The 24,757-nt window shown below is 32.0% G+C and overlaps 1 protein-coding gene across 3 annotated transcripts in view; it reads left to right on the top strand.

Annotated features, from left to right (window-relative positions):
- Positions 1 to 7,311: 7,311 nt before the first annotated feature.
- The window catches only part of drm (drumstick), a 34,568-nt gene continuing 17,122 nt past the window's right edge, over positions 7,312 to 24,757 (top strand). The window contains exon 1 of one of the 3 annotated variants that reach the window (XM_068761631.1): positions 7,312 to 7,614. The gene's annotated coding sequence lies outside the window, so the exon portion shown is untranslated. Of the gene's footprint in view, positions 7,615 to 10,656; positions 10,832 to 10,935; positions 11,163 to 24,757 lie in introns of those variants that run through there. The other 2 variants (XM_068761634.1, XM_068761630.1) reach the window with 2 other exon arrangements.

Here is a 24,757-nt window from a genome sequence, read left to right as displayed (position 1 = left end):
AAGAACGATAGAATATAATGAAATAGCCCGCCCATAGCGGCTTGCAAATGAGTTGCGAAGTCAAAGCACCGACACTGGCCGGAGGTCCAAAAGTCCCCGCAACATTACATTAGACGCGTCACCACCAACGATGAACCACAATAACGACCGAACCCAACCGCTCTGCACCTACTATCGGTTAGCTAAATTCAAACAACTCTAACTCTCACACATAAGGTTCATTATTCACGAACAACACGTCTTTGCAATTTAAATTTGGTTTTACTCTTTACTTTATGGCCATAAAGGCGCCCTATCGGTTTTCCGCGGTGTTCCGAGAACGAGTATTGATTCTGTTCATATTTCGGTGACATCTCGTTTGGTATCTGTGTGCAAACGGCTTGAAACATAACCGGCCTCAAATAAAGACTTCCTGTGTGGTGATATGAGCAAACAAAACGTTTCTCACACATCCGTTTACATGGAAAAACTTAGTCAATGAATGGGAAACTTATAGATCGTCTTGCCAATGCCTTGTCTATGTCTAATGACACCTCTTAGACGTATAGAAAGCTTATATATGCTTTATAATCAAATACAGTACATAAAATAGACGTATACGAATCTCTTATTTTTATAAATCTGTACAATTAAATATTGACACTTATTTTTTGTACTTCTGTATTTATCTACAAATATCTTATGACACAGAAAAGTGGTTTTTCACTTTGAGCATCATTGGCGAGCCGTTCAATAAGCAATGAAGAGGGCTATGCCGGGGATTTCTTTGTGAGTTTAAATAAGGTATGAGGAGATCTCAACACGAAAGAAAGTAACTGCCATAGTTTAGCGGACTGGCAAGTTGAAGTCACTTACATTATATATTTATTACATAATACTATTCTACTTTCTAACAAAATAAGGTTGTTCTGACATTCTTCTCACACAACTGACCACTTCTTGTGAGACTTTAAATGATTCTATGTGGATAATAATTTAAATAAAGCAACAAATGACCGCTGGAGCCTTAAGGCTCTGGAGTGGAGTCCACGGACTGGGAAACGCAGCGTAGGACCTTCGCCAACAAGGTGGATGGTGAATCTCGTTAAAGAAGTCGAAAGGTCCTGGATGCAGGACCCTTCCAATCGGTCCTTTTGGGAAAATTTCCTGTTTTCAAATTTCCAGGCTTCCCTTATATCTGTGGGGAAGATCTATGTCCAGCAGTGGACGTCTTGCGGTTGACATGGATGATGTAAGAAATCTAGTTTAGCATAAAAATGAGGTAAATCTAGACGCGTTTTTTGTAAGTTCGTAGTTTCAATGTGCAAATAATTAAAATAATTTTCACCAATAGTTTAGGTAGTTCTACATGAAAAGAAAATTCATTCGACTTTGTCATTGTCATACATTCATAAAACTTATGTGTGTGCCAAGATTTACTTCGTTGTAAATGACTTCATAGAGACTAGCACACCTTAGGACTGTCTTTTAAAACACTCCCGTTGATTTTTTTTCGTCTGTTCTTCTCAGGTCTAAGGTGTTTATTATCTGTACAGGTGATAGATTCATCCCGATGTCAATAAGAAATATAAAACGTATCTTGTGTATACAATATTTTATACGAATTGGGTGATTTTTTTATATTATAAAGGTAAGGATAAAAATGTAGATACACATATCCTTCTTCGTGTCAGATAAATCTCTTTATTAGTTGATTTCATAAAATGTTAATCGACACAAATAATAGTAAAAAAAAACTTGCACGAATCGGTCTAATTATTATCTAACAGCTTTAAAGATTGAGAGATTAATTAGTTTTTACGACTAGTTCACACCTTGCATCGTAACTTGCATTTATGGATCATTTTATTAGATACCTACATCCGATCGCCTGCAGTTTTATTTGCGCGCACCGGTATCGGATTTTGTGTTAAATTTATTTATTTTACATTTCATCGATTGCATTATAAAACAAACTCTTGTTTCTGTTCTAACTTTTTTGTGCAAAATTTTTCCGAGCTAAATAATATTCATTTTCTTAAAATTATATATGTTGAATCATTATACTGAAATATTGGTTATGAATTTATAGCTTTTTTCAATAAATCTGTTAAAAGTGATCACTCTGAAATATTGATTTTTTCTAATGGAATATAGATAGAATATACATATAGATAGGCTATACCTTCTGGCAGTAGTAAGTCTGCAGCTTAGTAAACAATAATTAATTTTAATATGTAGTAATCTGAACTTTGAAAACATTTTTACTCATTATTACGTTATTTAATATTTCTGTAACTATTAATTTTAGGATAGAGTGTACGGTACATTATTCGACGGTAAAAAATCTATACATTCACTCCTTTAACCTTTAACACTTATAAATAATCACCCTTTATAGACAGAAATGGCAGAAACACAATTTCTTAATAGTAAAATTTGTAGTTTAACGAATTAAGTGTCTTAATATTGTTAATACGTTCTAAAGTATATAAATTCTTATCGTTTATATTTGATTATTATTTCAAAAACTATTGATTAAACACATAATTTCTTAATAGTAAGTTTTGCAGTTTAACGAATTATGAGTTTTAATATTGTTAATACGTTCTAAAGTATATAAATTCTTATCGTTTATATTTGGTTATTATTTCTAAAACTATTGATTTTTAGATGAGGTGCACTGTGTATCTATTGACAACAAATGGGCTATACATTCACCTCTTTTAAAATTTTTAGGCCTATAATAAATTACTCTGTATAGTTAGGATTCGGCTACACTGGATTATAGCATAAGAAATAATCGTACTAACGATGAAAGAACGTGACAAAAATTTGTCCACTAATATATTTAATGGTCGTTTAACTTTAAATAAAATCCGTTGAAATCTTAAAAATTAACTATAAATAAATTGTTATAGGTGTCAATAATGATTCAATGATTACCGGGTAAATGTCGAATGTAATATAATACAGCATACATTTGTTTCTAATGGTGTTAAAAAGATGTGTTAAAGCAAAATTTATTGACGTTGAATATGAAAATCCATTTGAATTATGTGTTCTGAAGATAAAAGATAGTGGCTTGAAATGTTTCGTGTCGACCTTGCTAAAGTGTCAACATATTTTAGGAGACAAAAGATTTATCCATGTAATTATAATAATATCTCTGAGTACTTAGATTGATATAAACATTTTTTTATTTATACGTGATATTAATAATAGTTTGTTAAATAAATAATTCTTTTTACATTTTCATAAGATACTACGCTAAGATATAACACTTGAAAGGTATTATTATGTTAATGATTAATATTTTCTACTTTAAATACAGTTTCGCAGTAGTAAATGTGTATATACATATGTTTATACACATTTACTAAATATAAACTTTCTTTAAATATAAACATTTATTATATTAATGTCTTGAATTTTCCATGGTGCTTAGCAATGCCTATTCGAAAAAATAAATATTTCTTTATTTACTGTTTTACCATTCATTGATTTTAACTAAACGGCTAGTCTTACAAGACGATGTATAAAACGGTTACTTCACGACGAAATTTCTGGAAAATTCCCAGGTTTATTTCACGTTACTACTAAATTAAAGCTTTGACGAGATAAACATAATAAATATAAATATAATATAATATACGAGTATGTGATTCCGCAAGGAAACTGAATTAATGGAACAAGTATGGAAGTGAAAGGGACAGACGATTGTAGTGGGTGTCAACAATTATGAAGAAATTTAAAGAGGAGTTTACACGTGACAACTTTTTAAGAGGTGAGCAAGAACTTATTATTTTATTAAACATAATCTGAAAAATCACCATTAGATTACTTTTACCGGAGTTAACATAGTGTTTTACCAAATGCTACTTTTGTAAGAAATTGAAAAGGACAGATGAGATGCAGTGAGCATCAAAAATTGTATAGAAATTGAAGATTTATTTACACATGGCTACTTTTATGGTATCTTTAATTCAGAGTTCCCTGCATTAATTATTAAATTTTCAGTCATTGTTTTTAAGTATTAATTTTTGGTTCTATGATATTTGCAACATTTTTTATTTACGAATATATAAGACATTCGACTTGTAATTCTCCATGGTGGAGGGTAAACACAAACAATCAAAATAGAAACGGCATTTTGCGTAAGGGTAGACATTGATGGCATAAATAGGACCGATAATGAAGATGATTTAACTTCACCGTGTTGCAATTATGACAGCTTTAATTAAAATACGAACTAAAAATACAAAAGTGTAAATAAAATATGTATTGAACTCAAATTCCATTCGCAACCAATATAATGATATTCGCTACTGTCTTTAGAATCGTATTATTCTGAATATTTTTATTTATTTAACAAGAATTGTTTAAATGTTAGTTTAAATATATTAAAAATAATGAAATTGAATTCATAATTATTATATTCTCCATTATTAGATCAAATTGACTTTGAGAACGCAACAGCAAACGGGTTTGCGAAGACGGTCCAAGACATACATTTTTTTTACTTAGTAACATGTCGATTCTTGTATCGATAGCAAAGAAAAAAAAATCTGGCCTTGTCCTTACCGGGACTTCCAATGTTATGACTTATTTGTCTCGCCTCAATAGATTTATAGATATACGAAGAATAAAACCGATTAAATCTGCATAATACCTTTATTAAATAGCATGTAAATTGATTTTTTGGCACACCAGCAAGTTACTGACGTGCAAAATAGAAACATCTGTGTTTCAACTGATAAGGAAGGAAACGACATTAAAAATGCTATAAAATGAGCGTGAAGTCGTTTTTAAATCAACGTTAATAAAACAAAAATATATTAATAAAATATTTACTTTAGTCACCTACACAAATTATATCTTTAATTAAATATGCAATATAGATGTATCGACTCATCAATTTATTATAATAAATATCAGTTCGCATCCGGGTTTTATAATACTTTTATTAGGTTATTTTTTAAACATTGAAATGTTATCTCTCATTTCTGGCCTCATTGGCAAACTCACAGGGGCTTCATGAGCCATCAAGACAGTTATGCACGGGATTTCTCGACGAGATCAGTGAAGAAAATATTCGTGGACTAAAGAATTGACTTAGCCCATCGGATTGATAAGTTGAAGTGGAAGTAGGCAGGCCACATGGCACTTAGAACAGAAATCCGCTGGGGCCTTAAGGTTCTGGAAAAGAGACTACGGAGCGACAAGCATAAGTAGCATAAGCCTGCTCTTGCCTGTTCTTTAAAGTGGACAGATGCTTTTGTTAAAGCTTGGAAGACGCTGAATGCAGGCAGCTTCCTACGGATACGGTTAGATATTTACGTTCTAGACCTACATGTTCGATATGGCTGGGCTGCGGCTAAAATAACGATGATAATGATTTTTATTTCGATATCTTTAAGTGCACTAACATTAATTTAAAAAAAGTATTCCTTACATCATTTTATATTTTTAAAAGATACTTTGTACACTCCTTGTTTTTTTTTCATAAAAGATACTTTGTACACTCCTTGTTTTTTTTTCATCACGTACAAATGTTAGTATTTATTTGAAGGCGCTTATCTTTGATATTTTTATAGACACTAAATTTGAATGTTAAGTCACGGCTCAAGTTATAACATTTTTAATTCTCTTCGTTTGGGGCTGCCAAGCTTTTAGGTTATTTAGGCGGATACTGGGTAAGCCCCCACAAGGTGTGCCGACGACATAGTTAGTGTCGCAAGAAGTCGTTGGATACGGGCAGTTCAAGTCCGGTCATAGCGAGACCCATACCTTGCAAAAGGCATCTATCGGCTGAAAAGAACAAGAAGAAGGCGGATACTGTGTATGTGATTCGAGGGTGCAGAACCTCAGCTTGATCTACAGCTATTATAGTTTCATTATTTTTATTCTCGTCCTTTAAAGGCCATATCCTTATTTAAATGCCTTGACAGAAACAATTACTAGACCTTTCTATACGATCCTATTGCCTACTTCTCCCAGGAGGGCAGTGATGGAGAGTCATTGTAGACTTGATTACACCTTTATTTACAACCAGCAGTTGGCAACAGACAATTGGCGATGTGACTAAAATAATTCAGGAGTTCTTGATAGAGGATATACATATCGTGGAGAGCCTAGTTTTAATCTTAAACCCTGTCGAGAGTGGAGTTTTTGGTGCGTCTTGTTTTTCATGGTATGCGTAACATTTTTTACTAGCTCATTGTAAAAATCATCAAAGAGCAAATGCTATAATACCAATATTACTTAATGCTTCATACTTCGATGTTCTTCTATAGAGTATGATGACGATCGTACTTGATGACGGTCGTACTTTACATTAATTGACTTTGCTTGTACGCTACGTTTAGTCCTGTATATACTTAAGATGACTACAAGATTACCAAATCATATCTGTCTGATAAGATAATAACTGTATTCGAAACAAAATGTCTTAGAGCATATCAATAATTAACTAAATAAAGTACTTAAAATCATTACAAAAATAAAATTTAAGTTCAAATTAAAGTGTTATTTACTCATTAGAACGAGAAATAGACTTTTTAATTGCGAACGGTCAGACTAGAGACGCAGGAAGTAACGGTATTAGCAATCGAAAGTCATTGAAACTATAACATGCTAAGTCGACAAGGTTATAATTAAATTATTAAAAAACAATATAACATAAGTTTTAATTTCTGCTTCGCCTAAATATAAGGTGTGGCATTCTGTAAGTGTTTAATTCTGAATGTGTTTTTCTCTATTCGTTTCCGACAAGACAATGTTTATTGAATGTATTTGTACATCAATATCACAAAGTTATCTTCTCTAACAACTTCCTGCATTATGCTTTTTCTCTTTAATGTTTTACTATTGAAGCAATGTATGCCAAAAGCAAATATTAAGTAGTAGATAAATTAGGTATGTTAGCATAGGTTTATTACTCATTTTAAATTGTGTTTAAAATTAATGTTTACTGAAGGTGCAGTTCTAAAGGATAAAAGTAAACGATGTCAGTGGATTTTTCCTCTTTTTATACACTTATCAAATGACAATATCTACAAATGAAGGCGCGGCACACTTAAAACCGCTAATGAGGCGGAACATTAATGAATACACGCATAATCAGCTATCGAGCTAATCGCTTTTGAAGGTGTGCTATCTATTAATAATGATTTAAGTAGCAAAAAGCGGAATCCCAATAAAACGGTGACCCGGCTATCGACGAGTCGCTCGATTGTTTTAAAATCAAAGAACCGTAAATTATAACATAGTTGTCCGCCATTTGCATTTTTATTGTCCCCTGCATCACACGGAATGGATAAAGTCTGTAGAATAACCGGTGGACCGCAAAATTGAATTATTTATTATTCGGATCGTTTGTAAAGCGCAATTATTCGGCGGCCGAGTGGCAAATGTCGATGTCTTTTTGGTATCAGTTTGATTCGGTGCGGTCCTGTAAAGTCACACATTTGTGGCGAAAAAATCAGCTTTAATATTGTCACTATTTCCTTGTCAAACGGTCGTATCGGAGCATTTCTTAAGTTCGCTCCGATTTTAATAAAACTTTATTTCATTTTCCTTTTATTTAACGCGTTTTAATTTTTTTTTTGGTGAATATGGTGCTTAAAGAAATGGGTAAGCATACTTTTTTGTAATTTTTATATGTTTTTAAAAATTCGTAAGGATTTTAATAGCAGTTTGATTAATTCAAAATTAATTTAATAACAATTGAATTGGAACAAGTTAAAAAAAATAATTGACAGAGCGAGCAAACTTTATAATTTAATGGGAACTCGTAAAGGCTGTACGAAAAATGCAAGATGGAATCCGGTGGCAGATTGCAGATTAGTTACATTAATCATTAGAGTTATTTGCATTGAGATTCCATTTATACATATTTTTTTTCATTGATTTAAATACCGGGCGGACTTCTCTAGAAAAGCTTTACTGTTTTTGTTTTCGATAAAACGATTACGATCGACTAACGAAATACAAACTGGTGTTGTGTGTTTTTTAGTTAATGATGAATACTATGTGTAGGCGAAAACCGCCGCCGGCTGCTGACTTGTCCGGTTCAAATGATTTTCTTTCAAATTTTACGAGAGCGTAACGGTTAATCGATTATCTTCTCCGTGGCATTGGCTCTATTTGTACTGTCACAGAGTTCAGTCGACAGATATCTGATCTCGCTTCTACCGATCTACGTAGCCGGGCACAATTGCGGTCAGCCAGCACGATCGGTGAGGAGCTTACATGTTACAATCGCTGACACAAAGAATACGTTCAATAGGCTAAAGAATTTAAGCTCCGTCCGTACTGGACGCTCTTGAAAGTTCTCACAGCATCATGAGAATGCTTTTTACAATCGATATTCAAAAAAAGAATAGCATCGATGTCTCTGTTGTCAACGAACAGTTCTTTCGAAGATCAATGCGTGTGACCACGATGAGAAATTCGACCCAAAGTTCTGATAAGTAAAATTTAGAATCGTCTGATAGTTGTTGAATTTTTATTGTTCCGTTTCGGTATGAATTGCGTCACCGTCTAAAAAGACAAAGCACGGACCGATTGCCTCGTATTGTGAAACTAATAATGAGCCAAAACATTATTTTTAGATGTATAGTCCGTGATGCTGTATAAGGACTTCGGTTGATCCACGTTAAGATATATTTTACTTTTATGGTACCGGTAGCGTTCTAAAGAGGTTCTATACCCCTTTTTTTAAATTCGTACCTTCTTTGAGGTTTCGTGGATATTGAGATATCATTTTGTGTCGATCTTTAACTAATTACCTACAACGACATCTCATTATTATCGATTAAAATCTTTTAATTTTTAACGCATGTTATAAAAAACTCTGCTGGTTCGCCTTCGATTTGGCCTTCGGTCCAGATGACACAGATAAGTAATATATTTCAATTCAAAATAATTGAAATGCCGTTCGCCAATTTATATTCCAAACACGTTGAAATTTTCCTTTATTCGATTTTAACGTTGTAAAATTTTATTTAAATTAACGAAAACAAAGTTATATTAAAAGGTAATTTTTTAGAAATTAATTAGAGTTTTTTTAAGTAAATATTATATTGTGTGAGTAAATAACTAGAAAATTGTAATTTACGAATACCAAAAAAGTGAAGAAATAGGCACCATATGTTAAAAGTTTTCATTTGACACGTTTTTACGCGTAATTTCTAAGAAGGTATTTTTTTGCACAGTCCCGAAATTAAAAATTGAATTTCTGTAAGTTTCTAATGGCTCGATAATTAGAAAATTAACGCATATCCGTATCGAGTGTGGTCTGTGAAATCGTTTGTTCCGTTGACAAAGGTCTGCATTTTCTATCGGATGACTTTTCCTTTGTTTGGCTATAAACTTTAATGTTTGCAACAATGTCAGCAAACACTTGGTTCAGAGCCCCTGTCGTGATATTATGTGACACTTTTTACTCCATAACGTGGAACAATGTCTCAATAAGCTTCCCGTAGTTCGACATAAAGCCGTCTAATTTCGTAAACAATAATTTCCCTAATATGTTTGGATGTTTTTGACCATTGTCACCTTTCTGTGCGTTGTCTCTGTGATTGGTATTTAATAGGCGTATCGGGTTTGAATGGAATTTTAGATTTGTATGGCTTATTCATCGACCAGACTAAAGAATTGTAGATAATGTTTCAGACGTCTCGTGTCAGGTTCCGTTAGCTCAAGATTACTATGATTAGTTTCTAGATGTTTGTGCCGTTTATGGTATTTCGTTCCATTTTTAACATATTCAGCTTTGCTTTATAAACGTAAGAAGTATGTTACGGCGTGTATTAGAAGTATTTCGAACGTCCCGTTATTTTATGAGTTCACTTTTATTTTCTACCATTTTCTTTTTCATTTACTCATATACACTCTGTATGTTACTCGCAATGAAGCCTTTTTTGCTTTCTATGAAACATTAAAATATTTTACATAAGGTTTTTCGTTTCTGTAAAATAATATTTTTTCCAAAAATAATATTATTTTTAATAGTATATCAGATGACATTTAGAAATCTTTTAGAGGACTTATTTTATATTAAGCGTGGAGTTCGATAAAAACTAGAAACACTCTTTTAAATATATTACCTAAATATCACACAGTGTAATAGAAATGCAATAAGTTAAACATAAATTTTAATTTAATTTTGGCCAAATATTTCATGAGAAAAGTATGACGTAGAAGGCAACGCGTAGCGCGGTAGCCACGGTCAAACATAAATAACTGACCGCAGCGTAAACATGCTCCGTATTTACTACAATATTATATTTTATACATCGCCGGTACAATACACAGAGGCTCTAATACGCGGGCAGCCTACATAATAACGAGAACGCGCGGAAGGCGTAACTCAGTGGCAATCAACCGTCTCGCTCGACGACGCCCCGGGCGTGCGCCTAAGCGAAACGTACGACCACAAATTTATTAAAACGAAAAAAAAAAACGCTTAACTGCTACTGCACTCCGCGTTGCCTCAACAGAACTAGATACATTTTTCCACGTCGCCGCGTGCGAGCGAAAACGTAGTCGCGAACGGTGCGGGTAAGCGAGACAGATCGATTTCGATGCGCGCGTCATACATTAAAACGGTCGGTGATGTGGGCGCTGCCGGTGTTGCGCACGCGCAGCTACTTCGCCGCGGTCGAGTTCCACGCTCACGCCGCGACGACCGGCTCGCTTAGCCCGTGTGACCTTTACTTGGTGAACTTAGGAAGCGTCGTTTGCTGTAAAACGTCCATTAGGCCCCCTTCGGCCTGCGCTACGCTGGTCTTCTTGCCAGCATGGGAGAGAAAAGGATGGCAGGCGGCCGACAGCGCCGTGCTTGAAGGTATTTGTAGAATGCGTGATCTGTATCGGGCGGCAGGGGCCGGGCGCGGGGTGAGGGGTGCGTTCGGAAGCGGTGGCAGCTCCCATCGACTCCTGGGGTTATTCTTCCTCAGGCCACTGCTGTTCGAGCTACGTACCAGGCGAGCCAGTTTTTTCTGTCCACCGCATCGCACGCCACACACTCGTTAATCCCGCGCCAACACGAGAAGTCGACACCAATAAATTACTGTTTTTTACTGCACTCGAACAGTCTACGCCGCGCAGCCGACTAATTTATACGTAAAAATAAACATTAATCAGTAATAAAGGCAGTTGTTAGCGCCCTCGACACAGTGAGTATTGCAAACTCTTTACACTTCATATTCAATCGAAGCTTTCTTAATTTGTACGGATCGTGTTATGTTCCCTATTGCAGACGGCGATGCTGTTTTCCTTATCTTGTATAACAGATTATGAGATCTGAATAAAGATTAAGAGAGCTAACGATTGGATTTGCTATTTGCTTATATTTGCCTTGTTTATATTTTTACAAATTCTTCATTTTATTGCACGCTTTTCACGTAATAAATGTTTTTTTTTCTAATTATATTTATTGAAGTTATTTGTGACAAATATTTAATATTTTATTAAAATGAATAATACAACAAATCATTGGAATCGAAATATAACTCTTTTACGTAATTTTTATGTTTAAATTTCTATTGAAAAACATTTATTTTAAATTCTGTAAATCTGTCAGTATTTTAATAACCTTCAACATTATTTTTAAGTTGCATTAATGGCTACTTTTGGCACTAGAAAAGGAAAAACAGATTTTATTCAAAAAGTAATTCCGAAATAGATTTTTTGTTAAAACCGTTCCCCCAGCTACAATACACCGTTCATAATTCAATAGTCTATTTTATAACGATTTATAGTATATTTAACAATAAACGGACAATATCCATTCAATAAATATTAATAATTATTGGAAATATTTAGCATTGACAAGCGGCCAATATGTCAATTTATACTGTTAAATATAAAAAGATATGGATTTCGTGAATTATTACATTAGCCTTGGCTTTTCATTATTACCATAAGATCTTAGCATTGAAAGTTGGAAATGATTATTAATAAAAATTAAAAAACATATATTTACAAATTACATATTATTTTCACATTATAAATTATAAAATTTAATGTTTCTTAAAATAATAAAAATTGATAGTTGAAAATATCAACGTCGAAAATCGAAATGTTTATACAAGGTATTCAAATCACAAACAAAAGACGCAATTTCAAATAATTAAACAACAATTTTATTAATTGAAAACAATTTCCATGTCTTAGTCGTGAGTGAGTACGTAACCATTTATTGTTAATAATAGTGATTAAAGTGTTTATAATTAACTAAAAAATTATAGATGAGGAATAAAACTTGTATTTTTAACAAAAAAATAAAGAAATAAACTTGGTAAAGGAGTACTTAAAATTAATTTCATGGATTTCTCGTGAAACTTTTAAATGTTCTACTGTAAGTTTTTAATATTCAAGGTAATGGAAATTCCTGTTATTAATTATAATAAAACTGTCCATTTAAATTTCCAATGCTAAGTTATTATGAAAGTAATGAAAAAAGAATTGAAACTAGAGATTGGTCGTATAAAATTTGTTTCGATACAAAGACGCACTGCGTCTATTAGATATTACATTTTGACCCATAACTGAATTTTTCGGGGTGATGATTAAAGATGATAGAGATGTGGTGATGTGCAGAATATTTTCTTATAAGAGATCATGGCTCCATCCAGTTTGTCACTTTCTAAAGTATAAAAAGTATGAATTATATTTATTATAAAAATTATAACTTCTCAACTCAAGTTAAGTACCTTGATTAAAAGGCGCGAAAGTAAAAATCAATTGTAATATAAGATTTAACACAAAAAGAGAAATTGCAATATAAGAAGAGAGAATCTCAGATCATACTTTTATTAGATAAATTTGTTAAAATCAACGTTCTTAAATATAGTTGTGTGTTTAACAAATTTGTGCAACAAAAACCTCGAACATACAAAGCAGGGCCAGCTTGAGACAACATTGTAAAGCCTCAAGGTTTAAACGAATCTACATCTGTAATTACCAGCAAAATGAATTTTATAGTCCGAGAGTCAAACATTTTATAATTATAGTTCCACTTATGTTGTACTTTTTTTCATTAAATATAATATCCATTCAATCGCACACAAATGCAATATTGTAGAATATGTATAATATTTTATGTACGTTTCATTAATTTAAATTTATAAAAAATTTTGTTTAATAATTCCTAAGTGTCGGCAAGAATTGAATTTTAAAATTGAAAAACAAAAATCATTATAACATTCTAAATTTCTTTAGATACATAAAAAAATCTCAAGTAAAATTAAATTTAAAAATGTTTAGCTCTTCAGCTATGGTACGTAACACGGTAGTCATTTATTAGCACGTGCGTTCTTCGTTTCCAATTGAGGCTTGGGCTCGCAAATAATGCAAATTTTATTCAGACGAGGAGATTCACTTTTATTTTTCTTCTCTTGAATGAAAGCATGTTGTTAAGTTTTAATACAAGGTGTATAAATATTATACTGTTAATTTGTTTTTTATTTTAATAATTTGATAAGTTTATAACCTACCGTTTGAATGCTTTTTTTTAATTTAATTGCTTACTATTATTCACGGCAGAAAATTTTAGAAGTGGCAGCAAGTTTTTAAAATATAGCCAGTAGTGTTGCACGTTGTTAATCTTTCTAAGAAGTAGCGTAATATATTAACTAACATATGATTAAATACTAAAATGTAATTAAAGTATAAAAATACCAATAAAATATTCGATTGATTCGAGAATGTTTTTATTATATATTATCCGCGTTACAATCTTTAATCCATAAAATTAAATTCGTTTTTTTTATTGTTAAATTACTTGAAAATATGTGTATTTTTATTTCGATTTAAACTAGAATACACAAATACATGTAAAGTATTCGGTAGATTCAAGATTCAAATTTAAAATTGTACATTTTTCGACCTATAATCTCCAACCGGATTTTTTTATTTGAACAAAACACCAGTTTTTAAATTTTATTCTCTTTCAAAATGTATCTTTTTTGTGTATTAATAATAATAAATCCGTTTGCTAATCGTTCAACAATAAAATCAATAATTTTTGTAGAATGCAGTAAAAAAATAACGTTCGTTTAAATTTTCGGATCGGTAATTCATAAATAAAGAAAAAAAATTGCATTAATCAAATATGATATTCGTTCAACCGTTTAAAGATGTCAAGGAGGCGCTGCGGGGTGTAAACTCTGTTTGTCGCTTTCTTTCAACTTTGCCGATCGGATCTTTATGTTAAAATAAAAACTCTTTTGTCACATACGGCAATGGCATATTAAAACATTGTCCGAAGTTTACGAGGCAAAGGATGGAATAATGTTAAAGAAAATGATTATTTATTGACATATGAGCTTTTGTTTAGACGCCGGCAAGTCGAACTTTCTAGGGCGCCTCAATAGTTTTTGTTAAATATTTCACGAAGCTTAATTTATCTTGCAATGAAAATTACAAAGATATGTGGTATTAAATAATATTTTGTTCCTTATTTTACTATTGTGGTAGTAAATTAAAAAATAATTTTGATGAAATTGGAAAAATGTACACATATTAACCCAATTTATTAAGCACCTGTGGCTTAATGGATTAAAAAAATCCTAATTCTTTATTATAATGAAAAGAGGTAAATAATTCGTGTATATAAACTGAGTGTTCATACGTAGGAATATTAAACTAAACGCGTATCATGTGGCAGTCCAAGTTTCTAAAGTTTGATCTAGGCAATCTAAGAGAATTGGAGAAGTGAACTCTCAAGTTTAGTAGCCGTAATAATATCTAGAATTTTTTATTGGTTATAGACAAAGAATTTGACCTCTGTCTCGCCTTATGTTAAGAGATAATAAGGTCTACAAAGGTATATTCTTGTCTAGAAGATTCCTGTTCACACTTGACCTAATTTCATGTTATAGCTAGCTGAAAACAACGACGCCGGTAGGTTGTTTCTATCCTGGACTGTTCGCACTATAAAAGTAGTAGATAAACGCTAAGCGCTTTAAAATAATTTTAATAATTAAAAGAATTTCAATCGTGTATGGATTCTATAAATCCGAGCCTCTTCATGTTTTATGAAAGAAAGGAGATTAAGGATCAATTTATGTAGCTCCGACGCACGCTTTTTAAAATACAATTTAAAAACTTAGTTTATGAAATTATCAAACGATCCTTTGTTATCAGTCACAAGGCAACTCTTACTTATTTATGACTAGCGTTTATATGTCCAATAGTCTATTACTGGTAAATCTTTCGAAGATAAATTTTTGCAGTTATAAGTAATAAAGCATATCACTTATTTCTAAAAAATCTAACTAATGCCGAATTTGAATATCTATACTCGCGACTCCTAGTGCCACTCAAAACAGAGCCCTGTCTTCTCCCTATTATTTAACATTTATTATAAATTACTAGTGAGTTTTTTTATACAATATTAACTTGATAGCAAAGATAGAAACCCAGTTAGTTTCTTGTGGTATCTACAATCAAAAATTTTCTTATCTTTATAATGTGAATTAAACGAGAAAAATATTTATCAGTAGAAACAAAACATAAATAACAAATTTAGAATAGCGATTTTTTAGTTACATTGATTGATGGACTTACTTTTTGTTACTCGACTGTTAGTAAACAAATATTAAAGTAACAGACGTATTGTATATGAGTTTTAGCGTTATATGTTCACATTTCCTATAATCCTTTGCTTGTACATTGTACTATAAGCAAGTTACATTGTAACAAACATCAGAACAAGCAAAGAGTCAATAAGTACTTTATTCGGTACGAGTATATAACGATATCTTAACAAACAATTTGTTCCAAACGACACACAAGCGAAGGTAATAAGACGGGAAACTTTTGTTTGTACGAGATAAAAGACAAAGGTTGGTCGAGTTTCGGCTAAGCTTATCTGGTAACGTTGACTACGACACCTAGATAAACGAATTCCTTTCTTGGGATGTGTTAAATATCAACAAATAGAGCACCAACTCCGAGCGCCATGCGGCCCTTCTAACGAACTGTACAAACATCGTGCCGGCTTTTTAAACAAACAAAAAAAAAGGTTTCGTTCGAAACCTTCAAACTATACGTATTATTTATTTCGATATTGTCAGTTTATATTGATTAACATTCATTAATTTAGTTTGTTTATAAACATACTTTGAGTTACTTATTTAACCTAATTAATTTTCTTCATTTTCTTTTTTAATTGCTATACTTGAACAAAGTACTGGCCTGCAATAAAATGTTACAATAGAACTTTATTATTCTGTTTTTAAAAATGTATAATGTTTAGATAATCCATGTTATTGTTATTTTTTTTAGTTATGAAACATTATCGCAATTGTGTTTGTTGAAGAGTCGGGCACGGACGATTGCTTTGTGCGTGGTTTCCTTTGTAGATTTCCCGACAGGTACTTCTTTCGCCTGATAACATTATTCCACGATAAACTTTACTGCGAATAACCTTTTAAGGGAAGTACGCTTTTGTATTGTATTTCCATACGCAATTTAAAGAATGCTGCGTTCCAAATAATGTTATATTGTTTTGTCTTAATCTTTTTTTAACTTTTTGCGCATAAAAGTTTCTTTCGACCGGCATCATCAAAGGCGAAAGGAAAAAGAAACGTGGCAGTCGTTAAAAATATGCTAAATTAACTAACATTTAAGGGTTATTTATGAAAACATTTTAAATACAGATACCACAAAACAAAAACACTTTTTAAAACACGTAATGCTAACTTTTAGAGACTTTTTATATAAATTATTTAAAAAGCTATTAAAATGAGGTATTCATTTATATGTCATCTGTACAATTAATTGCAATATTTTTTTTAAAATTATGTAAACAATTAAATACAATTTTTTAGTTATTCTAAATCTTCTAGTTTCTACAGACTTTTGTGAATAGAACTAAACTTTTAAGAAAAGGCAAGTATTTTTAGTTTTCTTTCTGATAAACGAGTCTTTTTATATTAAAACTTTGATATCTTTGAAAATATCGATTTTTGAATTGACTGTATACATGAATTGAAAAATATGCATTCGCTTATTTAAAGCTTTTACAACTATAACTAATCATCCTGTAGATTTAGCAACGATATTTATAAAAACATATATCTCTAGAACCTTTTGAGACTAACGTATAGCATTAGCAGTTTTACGATTGGCTCTTCGATTAGTAGACTTTCTAGTGATCAATATGAACGTCATTCGGAAGAAAATTAATGGGTGTGTTGTGCTTGCGCATTTCATTAACTCCGGCCTCAGAGCGCGTCCATTCATCCGTTTTACACTACAATTGAGTCAGATGTTTGATGAGGCTATTTCGCACCGTCTTGTTTGCTTGACCATAGCCCGCGCATCCCCAAATGTTTATGACCAAGCGCCACAGGTGATGCCTTTACCTGCATCATTTTTTTCTTCGTATTTGCTTTAGGCGTTAGATCTATTTAGACCTGTTACATGTTTGCGGTCGAAAATTTCGAGTGTTTAAAATTTAAGTTGTTTCCGCTTTTGTTTTTGTTAGATAAACTTGCTTATTTATAATATACAAGGTGCGAATGCAGTCTTTGTCAGCAAAAAGGTTTTTCACTTATTCCAATGACTTTAATAATTATTTATTTTTTCTATTGGAATGCGACTGGCCACTTACTTTTGGCAGTATAACCTCTGTAGGGACTGATGATACATAAAAATTTAACATGAAGTAATCTGAATTTTGAAAACAATTTTTTTTACTACATTATTTTCCGACAATTTTCGGACAATGTGGACCTTAATTACCAGAAAAAGGCCTATACATTCACCCCTTCAAAAGTTTTTACACCTATAACCAATCAAACAATTCTTATAGTATATATTCATATTCACAAGTTCTGACACGAAATAATATTTTGAATATATTTATAATTATTCATGTCTATATGTGGAAACGTGGCTACGGAATCTTTAATTCAAATATTATTAATGTTTATTGTTAAAGATAAAATGTTAAGACTAGCAGTATATACACGATGTTAAAACATAAGTTTTGCCCATAACCTTATTAATAATCGTTGAACGAGCCGTTACAAATGAATGCAATTTTAAAACACCGTTAAAGTGTAATCTTGTTTTACGCTTACCATTAGAACAAGTCATCCGTCACAGAAGTGACTACGCATAATTGCGCATTTATGAATTTGCCCACACCGCTGCGATGTGTTGCATAGAACTGCCCATTACAGTCTGGACCAATTTGATACATTGCCGCCGTCCCACGAGAGAATAACCGCGGGCAATAGAAAGTCCCACCCACGTTCTCACGCTTATCGTAAATTAAAAAAGTAAAAAAACACAATATTCGTTTTTTAAAAAGAGATTCAACAGTCGCCTCCGGGTTACGCGCCACGCCTCCGTGTCCTGATTGGTGCACGGAAGCCTAATTTTTTTAATGCGTGTGCATATGCTAGTTATGTTCCACACTGTATTGTCGAAGGAGGCGCTATATAATTTTGAATTATGTAAAAATGATGAGTTCAACTTTTGATTGAATCCGATTACATTTTTGTGTTTTCTTTTTTTCGCAGTATTGCTTTTTACTATTATTTAGAGCTTTAAAAAACATAACAAATTCGAATTCCATGTTGCAAATTAATAATCTTTGTTTTAAAATCCCAGATTCCGGTGCATTTATTTTTGCGTTAATTTATTTTATTTAAATAAAAAACTTTAAAGTATTAAATAAACATAGAGTTCAGTTTGTTCTACATCAAGTTGTACCAGAGTTACCATTTTTGGTAAAATAATTTCTATTGTTACCAGGCGTTAACAATGTCGTAACTCAATAGAATTATAATTCTATCACATGATATTTTGTTAAAACCTTTTTTTAACATATCAAAAAATGGCTTCGTGATCTTTTGAAGAATTGTTCTTGCTACATAAGAGTTGCGTGCATTACAAGTTACCTACACTCTTTGATTGGTCGCGCGTAAACCGGTAGCTGACTCCCACACATATACCAGAATAAATAGATGTCAGTTGTGAGTGTGTGCGTATTTACCGAGCTACCGTATGGCCCGCCCATTCCAAAGGGATTAGGGAGGAATGCAAAGAGGAATCGGGATGAGAAAGAGGTGCTTTATAATGAAAAAAAGATTCCGGTTTTAGGGATTATATTCTACCAATACACTGTACATAGAATCTGTATTTATAGAGTTTGTTTAAAATGTTTGCTGTTATCTTTTCAAAAAAAAATATAAGACACATTTAACTTAAAATATTTTATCATTTGTTTTTTAAATTGATTCAATACTACGTATTCATGAAGTTGTAAGGAATCAATATGATTGTGATATTTACAGATTACGTGACGTTTTGGTGATACAGAAATGAAATGTATAATTGAAAATATTTATATGCTATGGAAAATGATAAAAAAATTATGTTCAATTAAAAATATATTGTATTCAACATAATAATTTTGAAAAAGTAGCCATTCTGTCACAGATTTTCTGAACTAACTATAAATTTTAACAATATAAATAAACAATCATACTTGAAATAAACTATTCGTGAAAAAGTGTGAATGTTTTATTATTTAATAAAAGACGGTACAAAAATAGTTGAATTATATTTATGTCTATATCGTGTTCGTTAGTCTATAATATGACAGTTAGAGAAAAGTTTCTTGAAGAAAATATTATTTCGGTATAAAGATGAAAGTGCAGCGATAGAGGACTTGCGATCATAGGGTTAGGGCTATAATCTATCATAAATATGCCCCATATATCATAAATAAGCCCCAAATATATCATAAATATGCGTGCATATGTTACCAATAAAAATAAAGACAAACTTGTTACACCTTTCTTCGGGGTTAATAAAATTAGTAACTCTTTTGTGGTTTTTGTACAGTGTTAATTGTCCTAACACTTCAATGTAATGTCTTTTCATGTAATAAGTTTAAGAAGTTCATTAAACCACAACTCGTAAAATCCTCTTAGAGTGTGTTGGATTTTCAAGTAATAATAAAGCTAGACAGTTAATTTCCCTATACCCTTATTAATGATATTCTAAAAATTGTTACATAAAACCCCTATCGAGCTTTTTTCAATCACAGCGTGTTTGAAACACTCGTAGCTGTAAGTTGAAGCATTCAATTACAGCGTAGCTAAATCAGATTCTAGTTTCTTTCAAATTGGTCTCTTCATTCATTTCACGACCTACACATGTGTTCACTGTAAAATATTTCTCCATGGACCGCCAGTTGAAGCGATCTAAGAGCTTAGTGGCCTCACAATCCAGTGAAATTAAAGTACATGGCGACCCGCGCCGAGGTTTCCCAGGGAGTTCTCTTGTTTTGCTATCTTAAAAGGAGTTTTAGGCTAAGCGTCCTCTGCGCTTTGCCTCTTTGTACCCGCGGCTGCAAATGTCACTTAGTCAGCAGTGTAAGCCAGGTAAAAAAAGATTCTATTCCAATAACAATATGAGTAAGAAAATAAATATACTAATGTATAAAGAAATGTAGTTTATATAAGTGTATAAAAGTTGTGTATATTGAAAGAGCAGTGGGCGCGAGCCGGCGGTGCCTGCGCCGGAGGCTATGCGCCCCAACTCCAATATATCAGCCGACACTCAGATACTCCGCGCCTCCGCGCAGCGAATGGAATAGAGACTTCCTAAACTAATGAAATTAAAAAAATGTATATTAAAATAAGTCTTACAGTATTCGCATATGATGTTTAACATTTGACATGTTGTATTACCATTGATTTGAAGTACATATGAAGCTAATTTACTTTTTTTGGTTGAATACATTCTAAGCACAATATTATATGTAATCCTATATCAAGGCGCACTCGTTCGTACATGTATAACTTTAATGGCAGTAGATATGATATAGTAACTTGAATTCTGAAATAATTATTAATGTAGCTTACACATATTATATTATTATAATTTACACATAGTAGTGAGCTATGCTCGGAGTATAGCTATAAAAACGAATCAGGAATGAGAAGATTCGCATTAGAACCTAGGCCTACGAATAAGGTATAAGAATTAATTGTCTGAAGTGGCAGTCTGCGGGCCACGTCGCTCGTGCGACCAATGCCCGTTGGGGCCGTTCTCGAGTGGCGAACACGAACAAATAAACCCCCAACTTAGTGGACCGACGACATAGTTGAAGTCGCAGAAAGTCGCTGGATGCGGGCAGCGTAGTAACGGTAAACGTGGTTTACAATTAAATAACAATTATATTACAATAAAGAGACTTTAGCCTTGCAGGGGGTGTCTATCGTCACAATATTCTATAAGTGAAGATAAGTGTACAGAAGGTTCGTACTTCTTCTTTATTTACCTTTTTCATGCTATAGACGCTTGTTAACCGACATTACGTTATGTGAAATGGATTGGCGTCATCTCGCGGCTGTTCATAAAATTATATTGCGCGCTACCTTGGTTTTCTGTAACTCATTTTTATACCTTTTCTTTTCCACAAAATTTATCTTGATAAATTTCCAGAAAAATGTCACATATAAAAGAAATTGCATGTACGACTAAAATTTATGTATTTCTTCTTGTATAATCACTTTGACTGACTAAATTTTTGAACTACAAATATTGTATAAATAACTTATTTTACGCTAAGGTTATTTTAATGTTTTTAAAATATTAGTTCTTTTTTATTTACATCGTTTCTTAGATTATATTTTAAAAATATGATTATTTCGCAATTAAAGGTTTTTCATGAAAAAGCGAATCGCCTGTTTTTAAGATTTATATTTAAAGTATTTAAAATAATAAGTTAATTACAATAGAAAGATAAAAATAAACATTAAAAATGTATATAACTTAAATATTTTAAGTAACGTGTCGTCTTTACAGATTCCTGTAGTCCGATCTCGGCGCATACCGTTCCTGTGGGAACGCGCGGGACATAAACTGTTTCGTTATTTCTGCTCACCCGCTCATTTGTATATTATAATTTGGTCCCGGCTTAGTCCGGCGAACTTCAATATAAATTATTATAATATTGTTATGGATCAATTTCTAGGCCACTTTTTTAAATTTTGCGTTATACTTATACGTTCTTATTTTGAAATTTACTTTTATGAAATGTAAAAATAATTGCTGTTATACATAAATATAAAACAAATTACAAAATAAGACATAATACTTTAGATGTTTAGTATTATATTTATTCATTTATTTTAACCTTTTTACAATAAGTGTAATGGAGAACTTAATGCCTTTAGACACTCTATCAGACAACCCAAGGTGGTGCAGAGATAATTAGTGGGCAAAATAGTGGTCAAGTGGTCTAAATTTTATACGAGAGAATATTAATTATGTGAACATATTCTATATATATATATATATATATATATATATATATATATAATTATAGTATTTACCCTATATATATATATATATATATATATATATATAGGGTAAATACTATAATTAGTTATAAAAACATACATAAATAAGACGATATACAAAAAACAATAATACATATTAACTCATGCTATTTACATTATTCGTTATTATACATAATTATGACGATTCTTCCGCGAATAGGTCTCGAAACTTCTTTTTGAACATATTCGTTTGCTGACTTTCAAGTTTATTCCAAAGCGGAATGCTTTGGACAAGAAAAGAAGAAATAACGAAGTCAGATTTGTGAGATGTACGAAGTAGTAAAACATTATTTGACGATCGTAAATTTCTTTTACGGTTTGAATCAAGGAATTGTAAGTACGGGGTTAAATAGGAAGCCGGTGTCATATACACTTGTTAAGGCTTAAAGCGTGCATTTTCTCTGTTCTCAGATGGGTAATCATTTAAGATCTGATCGATGAGCAGAGATGTGAATATCTTTATTAACTGATGTATTTTTTAAATAAAGAATTATATTAAAATAACACATTATAATGCGTGATTTAACTCATTACTTTCGTATTCTCCGATAAAATTTTAAATAACTAGTTAACAATTACATTCCGTCCTTCTCATAACAATACTGATAGCTATCAATAAGAGAAAGATAGAGGATAACATGCATTGTTCGAAAAAATGTCAAATAGAATGATAAACATAAAATTTCATTTTGAAACGCACAAGCGAAGCGCACGCGTCTCTTATAATACAATTTGATGACGAAACAAAAAACAAATAATCGTTTCACTCATGTACCTTAACGTTTCACATTAATGACAGGCAGCGACGAATTATTCGGATAATATAAAAGAGTTTAACATACATTACTAATATCTTTAATTAAACAAATAAATATATCGTTCATTTACTATACACATTGAATAAATATACATAATGAAAGAAGCGCTCAATTTGACAGTAACTAGAATTAAATTTTGGTTGTACTGCATCTTTTAACTCAAACGTGGCTACGGTGGTTTCAAATCTGAGAAAAACCCACAAAATATTTATTCGTATTTTTGTGATCATTTTTACTCATCATTTCAGTCGTATAGCGTCCACTGTTGCATATAAATCCCACCATGGATTTCCAAGAGGTCAGGTAGGAAGCCACCAGCATCCATAATACTGCAGAGCAATTAAAAAGCTGTATTATTACTGAAAACCTTGTAACATTTTAGGATAATTTTTTTAGTTTATTTTTTAATGTCTAGTTAGATATTCAAAAATAAACTAATAAATGAGATAACTTAAAATTGTTTTCAATTATAAAATTTTGGATATAGTTAAACTAAGAAGTTTGAACTCAAAACTATTTAGAAAACATATATAGAAGTGTAATCTTGAACCGATGTATCGACATTCCGAGCAAGCCGAAAGTCTCCGTTGGACGCCAGACGGACTCACGCTGACTGGCAAAGCCTTCATGAAAGCCGAACAATAACCGAAAAGCTCAATAATAGACCGTATTAAAGTCGGACATAATGCTACAGACTGAATCGCTTAATAAATATTTCTGTTTAACCACATTCATTCGATGACTTTTATATCGATATTCCATTTTTTTTTCATCTAAACTTCTTCAATATCGTTTATATAGGGTGATTGGTTATAAGTGTACAAGATTATAATGTATGAATGTAAAGTTCATTTGTCAGTAAAAAGCTTTACAGCTTTTACACCTACATCCATTCATTCTGTATAAAGTGATTACACTAAAACTTTGTTAGAATGCGTCCGATCAAAATCTTCTGACAGCACAAAGCCTACAGGGAACGAACAATAATTAAATTTAATATGTTGTAATCCGGACTTTACAAACGCTCTTTCTACCTTTATTTTCAAACCGTTGTTACATTTGAAACCATTTAATTTTTGGAAAGCGTGTTCTATGCTTTAAATGAGAGCGAATGTGCAATACATGCACTCATTTAAAGTTTCTCTATCAACCTCTCTGCACACATTGTAGGAACACAGAATTTTTTTAATAATTTTAACAAAATATTTCTGAGTCTCTTAATAATTTTAACTCGTTCCATAACCTCAGCGAATGTTAAAATTGTTTTTATTACGTCATCGTAAATTGTAATCGTTTATATTAGGCATAAAAGCCAATCTTTACTGCAGCCATTCGATGTTCAGTTCAATAGTTGAACATAAAAAACTTCGCAACCGTGATATATTGCTCTGTTTTACAATCGATGAGACTTGACGTAGATACTCATTTATTCGCTGTCCATTACCGACTCTAAACAATACTCTTTGAAACGAGCCCGTGTAATGCGCGAAGTGGTGTGCGGATTTATCGATAACTAAAAAGTCGCAGCCGCCGCGGACATTGTTGCAAACAATCGAATAACAATTTCGTTTTAGTAGT

The sequence above is a fragment of the Battus philenor genome, unplaced genomic scaffold, assembly GCF_028537555.1.
Source record: "Battus philenor isolate CCGP_79_NKW_IND1 unplaced genomic scaffold, ilBatPhil1.0.hap1 SCAF_15, whole genome shotgun sequence".
Taxonomy (NCBI): Eukaryota; Metazoa; Arthropoda; class Insecta; order Lepidoptera; family Papilionidae; genus Battus; species Battus philenor.
This window is presented reverse-complemented; position numbering and strand designations above follow the sequence as displayed.